The sequence below is a fragment of the Mizuhopecten yessoensis genome, unplaced genomic scaffold, assembly GCF_002113885.1.
Source record: "Mizuhopecten yessoensis strain PY_sf001 unplaced genomic scaffold, ASM211388v2 scaffold716261, whole genome shotgun sequence".
NCBI classification, from domain to species: Eukaryota; Metazoa; Mollusca; class Bivalvia; order Pectinida; family Pectinidae; genus Mizuhopecten; species Mizuhopecten yessoensis.
In genome coordinates this window covers 122,571-130,326 of record NW_018480028.1, presented here as the reverse complement: position 1 = coordinate 130,326, position 7,756 = coordinate 122,571, and positions in this window count along the sequence as shown.

The following is a 7,756-nucleotide window of genomic DNA, read 5'->3' as shown; positions in this document are numbered from 1 at the left end:
ATAGTATCGATCAGTTGAACCATGGATGAAGAAGATATTTTGGGTATCCCCTGAGGATGTTTCATCCGAAGAAGTCACGGACTAAATGATGAGAGATGAGAGAAAAGATAAATGTCTGTTTGCTTTTTACACAAGGAATTTTAGTTCCCTTTTTGATAAACAAAATTAACCTCCTGTGAATTAAGTAGAGTTTTAATTATAATCGGTCCGAAACAAGTTTGATTTCATTTCGACCAACAAGAAGTTTGAATCGCATACGTATAGTTGGAGGGACCCAATCGTTTTGATGATATAAATTAAGATGGCTTGTTCACTGCAACCAAGTAAAATAACACTTGCCAGTTAGCCAAAATAACGTCCCAATTTTCACGATAAAATTACGTTTTTATCGGTTTTCGTCATTTTACAGCCAGGTTTTCAATAAAAAGGTCAAATATGTATATATAGTAAAACAAAGAACTAGAATTATGTTCTTATTACATACCTATTCAATCCTACCAAACTGATAAATGGTCAATTCAAACTGTGTGATAAAAATGTTTGTATCACCACGGACACACGGGTGTGATAACGACCGGACGACTTCTCAGGGAATCCCCTTGTTGTGTTTTTTTTTCTTAATATTAATATTTTTTCGAGTGTGACATCTTGTTTCACTAGTTTTTCTATGATGAACACAAAAATATAAAGTTTTATTGGGTTGAACAGGAATAGCTGATAGGAAAACCAACATAGCCTCCGTAATCAGGACGATTACAAACCTATTACCGTCCATGTAGTCGTTTCCGTTTCCGCCTGAAAACCCCGCCCGGATCTAGAATTTGATAGATGATACACCGGTGTCGTGGGGAACAGTAAAACCAGGCTGTACGTTTCTGTTACGCATCTAAAACCATGAAGTTGTCCAGAAGTAAGAATGAACATAAATCCGAATAATATTTCCTCCTCGTTAAACAGAATCGTTTCAATATTCTCTTTAATGTCGACTTATATTACTTGTGATGATTTTATCTACTATTGCTAAAAAAATAAGATTTCAGCTTGGGATAGGCCAAGTTCAAAATAAAACCGAACTAATTTTTGTTACTTCATTTCTAGTGTGTTAAAAAGTCGCATTAGCAACTTGTTTATATAGAAACCTTCGCGTTATTACACATTAGTTTCGGGTTAGTTTTTGTCTCGTACGAAAAAGAGCACAATAGGCTTTCGTACTCAAAGGCCGGTAGGTAAAACAATTATTTTTATTGCTCAAATAATAATTCAGAGATGATAGAAATAGGAACAATGGGTCAAGTAACCTGAAACATATATTTTTATTTCAGGAATTTTCTCCATGTAATGTACATGAGGTCAAGATCAGGTCATAGTGATTTTATCAAAGTCATTGGAATTTCAAGGTCACACCAGAATCTCGTCAAGGTAACATTGGTAACTCATTAATGTTGCATTGAAATCTCATTGAGGTCACATTGGAATCTAATTGAGGTCACATATGTATCTCATATTTATAAGTCACATTGGTATCTCAAGGTTACATTGGTAACTCATCACGGTCACATTGGAATCTGAAGGTCATATTGGTATCTCATTGAGGTCACAATGGTAACTCAAGGTCACACTTGAATCTCATTAAAGTAACATAAGTAATTCATCAGTCACACAGGTATCCTATCAAGGTCACATTGTAATTCATCAATGTCACATTTGCATCTTTCAAGGTCACACTGCAATCTCACCAAGTTCATATTTGGTTGTCTAGGTTACATTGGTATGCGTCATCTGGGCGACACTTGATCGGAATCCGACATCATCTAGACATGATTAAACTGTATTGTTAAAGAATAACAAGGAGACACACAAGCTTTTGATAATTTTATAACATTATGCACAACTCCAGTGCACATTGTGTAGTATACTCCCAATGTTTAGGGTTTCCTTAGAACAATATATATTGATATTGGACATAAACAACAGAAATATAGAATGATAAAATTACACAAAAAATGCTTTTCATCAACATATCTTTTCTCAAAGAGCCATTTCTTTAGTGGTTTTATATTTTTTAATAAGCTTAGTACAGTCTCAACTTTCATGTAAAAAGAATTAACGGCAAAATATGCCAAGCAAAAAAATAAATGCAAGGTAAATACAATTCTACAGACAAATAAAACTAACATGTTGATGATCACCGTTTTATGTTACCTGTTGAAACAGTCAAATCAGTGGGTATGGAAGTTTTAATGGCCACATGTCACCTTGGAGAGGAGTCAGAAGATATGGTCCTCTGCATACCTATATAATGTGTATCACAACTTTCACATAACAATAACAAAATAATTTAAACGCAGCACTGCAAATATTGCAAGGTCTTCCTCATCTTCCGCTGTACTTTATAAGTACCCATTAACATCACCAGAAATAAAGTAACAAGACAGTGGAACACTCGCCTGCCCGAGGCAATCTCATTCATCCCATAACTATATATATATACACAGGTCTACAAGTCTTTCATATAGTTTTATATACATATAATGTGTAATTCCTTCATTATAAGTGAGCACACAGATTACATACATTAGATGATGTATCATGTACACTATATACAACAGTAACAACTCCGCGCGGTGACCGCATGGACACCTCTCCATACAATTAACACAGTACTCAAACCAACAGGAGTACATACAATGCTATAGCCACATTCCAAAGCCCTAGAACAAAAATATCTTAAATAATTTTTTTCAATTTTTGGTCTTTTCTAAGGCTCTAGAACAAAAAAAAACAAAAAAAACATTTGTTTTCTTTAATTTTTATCAATTCATGTTCTAAAGCTCTAGAACAAACAAAATGTTTTTTGTATCATTACATGTTCTAAAGCTCTAGAACAAACAAAATGTTTTTTGTATCATTACATGTTCTAAAACCCCGGAACAAAAATATTTAAACAAAATATTCATTTTTATCAATATCAACAAAATTTTACTAAATCCACGATTGAATCTACGCAATCATGCATCTATAAAAATGTCCAACAAAGTGGTTCTGAACATGACAATAAAATAGTCAGATCCTTAACATTAATTTTGGCTATCATCTACTATAGCTGTATTATAGCAAATTGCACTAGTTTGAGGAAATCACAATATATACATATAATATATAGAGGAAGATATTATGGCACGTGTCTTCATTGAAAACGGTGTTATATTAACAAACAGTCTACACTAAAACTCTTCCCTTAGGTGTTGTGCATGTGGAAGATTAACTAACTCAGTATACAGACGATATCATTAATCTAAAGAAGCAACATTCTGTAGTAAAAAGGTCAATGTAAAGGAGCACTTCTGTCAATACATTAAGACAATAAACAAAATCTGATTCTTATTTCATAAGTGAACAACTGTTTCTCATAGTAGTATGGATTTTATTTAGATTATCTTACAAGATAATCATTTTTCTTTTGAAATGTTAAAAAAAATATGGTTCTACCAAACAATTTAACAAGACAATCTACAAAATTAACCACATTTTGTAAGTTGAAAAAGAAACTCTTAAAGATGGTTTCCCACTTATTTTCACCAATATTTTAACAACATTTGCATTTGACATATACACAATATTATGGTAATTTTTCAGAACAAAAATAAAATTTAAAAGATTAGTGCCAGATTGTTTAAGACAATTTAACCAAACAGGAAAATTTCCAAATACACTGTGCTCTCTTTATTATTTAATCATCTTTAAGTCGTAACAATAAAAATACATCAAAACCACAGATAACAAAACTAAACGAAGCAGGAAACTGCCTTTAGATGAGGTTTAGCAATACATATGAAAATATTGTATATGATATTAAGTTATTAATTCAGTGTATTGTAAAAAGGCTTTTTTTGTGAAGGTAATATTTTTATTTCATATGGTAGGTGGAAACTGCCAAATTCAACAATTTCATTAAAATTACTGTTAACCAACCAGAAGGACAAATTGGCAGAAGGACAATGATGAAATTATTCATAAGTCAATTTTGTTTGGCCAATAAAAATATCAAGAAAACGTTCATTTAACAAAGCGTAAAGTACACTTTTGTGCTTGGAGCTAGAAAATATTAAATCAACCTTTTTTACATTAACAGATAAAAAAGTACATTCCTTTCAAAGGTTTATAAGCTAATAGCACTAACTGACTACAGAAGCATTATAAAATGAATAATCTCTAAAACACTAAACATATTGAAAGTAAAGAAACATAAAATACGTTGGTGTAATGAGTAGCACACAGCACTAGGTGTATATATTGGATGTTTTTATACCTGAAATCTGACACATAAATGGTAAGTAAAGTAAGTCTCCTTTTGTCGTTAGCCACAGGTGAATGAAGCAAGCAGGATGTCAATGACTCGATACATTTCATAGTTTGCACAGTTATGAAATTCCATGTAATATATTTCTTGTATGATTGTATTTCCTTCAATCCCCTCACCTCAGCATAAATAAAATGACAGAAGCCCATATAACAAAATCAATTGTAAATATATTGTCTTAAAACGATTTAAAAATTATTTGAAGTAAATGCTGCAAGCTATACATTGCTCGGAGCAATTAAATGCTTTTAAGGTTCCAGCTTTTAAAAAATACTATCGCTAAAAAAGAACAGAGTTTACCAAGATCATCTGTACGAAATTCAAATTTTCTCCTCATTTAGTGATATTATTTCCCTCATTTCTTTTGCAAATTCTACATTTTCCTCCCAATAGGCCTGTAAGGCTGTAGTGCACACCTGCTATTCGATGTCATTTGCAAATCCATCTCACATCTGTGATATTTAAAGTTGGTTAGATTTAATTGATTTAAATGAATTTGAAAGCATGGAAGCTACTAACAGACTATCAACACTTTATCCATCTGAATCTTGATGAAAGCTTTTAGCTTGGTTTGATCAAGAATCTTTCCAGGTTGTTCAAGGTAGTTTATTGCTAGTGCATCCTAACAGGCAAATAGACAAATGTTTATACTTTAGGCCTTGAGGACTTTATCAATGGTTTTTCAACCCTTGTGACCAAGAAAGTTGGTCAAGTTTACTTGTTTTGAATTAAATGGACGGTGCTTTATCCCAGCATGCTACAGGCTAGTTGATTATCAAGAAGTTGGCACTTGACAGACGATGGACACCGCATTACAGCACAAGATAAGCACACTTGCCCATGAATTATACATGCTATCAATCAAAGAACAATACAGTGGTCTATCCCACCTGTTTCATGGACCGACTTGGGGCTAGAAATTAATTTTGAATACCACTAGTCAATTGGGTTAGTAGTTTCCAAGTTTTACTAGTTTATGTGCAAATTTCACAAACCCAATATTATTCAACATGATAAGTAATATCAAATTGTGACTAGTGAATCGAGCTAGTGGTTTTCAACACCACTAGTCCAGCTGGAGATTTCACTAGTCTCAGACTCTTGGGCTACCCTTATTGTCTAGTCCTGTGTCACTAGTCTCAGACTATCGGGCTACCCTTATTGTCTAGTCTAGCTGGATATTTCACTAGCCTCAGACTATTCGGCTACCCTTATTGTCTAGTCCAGCTGGAGATTTCACTAGCCTCAGACTCTTGGGCTACCCTTATTGTCTAGTCCTGTGTCACTAGTCTCAGACTCTTGGGCTACCCTTACTGTCTAGTCTAGCTGGAGATTTCACTAGTCTCAAGACTCTTGGGCTACCCTTATTGTCTAGTCCTGTGTCACTAGTCTCAGACTCTATCGGGCTACCCTTATTGTCTAGTCCTGTGTCACTAGCCTCAGACTATCGGGCTACCCTTATTGTCTAGTCCTGTGTCACTAGCCTCAGACTATCGGGCTACCCTTATTGTCTAGTCCTGTGTCACTAGTCTCAGACTATCGGGCTACCCTTATTGTCTAGTCCTGTGTCACTAGTCTCAGACTCTATCGGGCTACCCTTATTGTCTAGTCCTGTGTCACTAGCCTCAGACTATCGGGCTACCCTTATTGTCTAGTCCTGTGTCACTAGCCTCAGTCTATCGGGCTACCCTTATTGTCTAGTCCTGTGTCACTAGCCTCAGACTATCGGGCTACCCTTATTGTCTAGTCCTGTGTCACTAGCCTCAGACTATCGGGCTACCCTTATTGTCTAGTCCTGTGTCACTAGCCTCAGACTATCGGGCTACCCTTATTGTCTAGTCCTGTGTCACTAGCCTCAGACTATCGGGCTACCCTTATTGTCTAGTCCTGTGTCACTAGCCTCAGACTATCGGGCTACCCTTATTGCCTAGCCCTGTGTCACTAGCCTCAGACTATTGGGCTACCCTTATTGTCTAGTCCAGCTGGAGATTTCACAAGCCTCAGACTATCAAGCTACCCTTATTGTCTAGTCCAGCTGGAGATTTCACAAGCCTCAGACTATCAAGCTACCCTTATTGTCTAGTCCAGCTGGATATTTCACAAGCCTCAGACTATCAAGCTACCCTTATTGTCTAGTCCAGCTGGATATTTCACAAGCCTCAGACTATCAAGCTACCCTTATTGTCTAGTCCAGCTGGATATTTCACAAGCCTCAGACTCTTGGGCTACCCTTATTGTCTAGTCCAGCTGGAGATTTCACAAGCCTCAGACTATCGGGCTACCCTTATTGTCTAGTCCAGCTGGATATTTCACAAGCCTCAGACTCTTGGGCTACCCTTATTGTCTAGTCCAGCTGGAGATTTCACTAGTCTCAGACTATCGGGCTACCCTTATTGTCTAGTCTAGCTAGTCCTTATTTCACTAGCCTCAGACTATCGGGCTTACCTTATTGTCTAGTCCAGCTGGAGATTTCACTAGCCTCAGACTATCGGGCTACCCTTATTGTCTAGTCCAGCTGGATATTTCACAAGCCTCAGACTATCAAGCTACCCTTATTGTCTAGTCTAGCTGGAGATTTCACTAGTCTCAGACTCTTGGGCTACCCTTATTGTCTAGTCCAGCTAGGGGATTTCACTAGCCTCAGACTCTTGGGCTAACCTTATTGTCTAGTCTAGCTAGTCCTTATTTCACTAGCCTCAGACTATCGGGCTACCCTTACTGTCTAGTCTAGCTGGAGATTTCACTAGTCTCAGACTATCGGGCTACCCTTATTGTCTAGTCCAGCTTGGGGATTTCACTAGCCTCAGACTCTTGGGCTACCCTTATTGTCTAGTCTAGCTGGAGATTTCACTAGCCTCAGACTATCAGGCTACCCTTATTGTCTAGTCTAGCTGGATATTTCACTAGCCTCAGACTCTTGGGCTACCCTTATTGTCTAGTCCAGCTGGATATTTCACTAGCCTCTGACTCTTGCGCTACCCTTATTGTCTAGTCCAGCCCGACTTTCAACTTTTACTCATAAAAATATCAACAGTTTCTCAAGTCATACCTCTTTTTATCATTCTCACCGAATTATCTGCATTTGCAAGAATTTCTCTGTCAATTAATAGTAAAACTAAGCCAAAACAAAGACTCTAAATGAGGAAGATTGTGTATACATGTATAAGGAGCGTCATATTAAAATAACCTTTTTTTTAAAGCAGTAGTTAATACACAACAAATATAAAAGTGATCTAGGTAAGGTGTGTCTAAAGTTTTCCTGTAACAACTTGGTGACAATAGTAAAATGAGGTTTGCCTTGTGAGATTGTTCCTGGATTGATTCCCAAACTACAAACCCACATCACAAGTGGAACTGACTACAAACCCACATCACAAGTGGAACTGACTACAAACC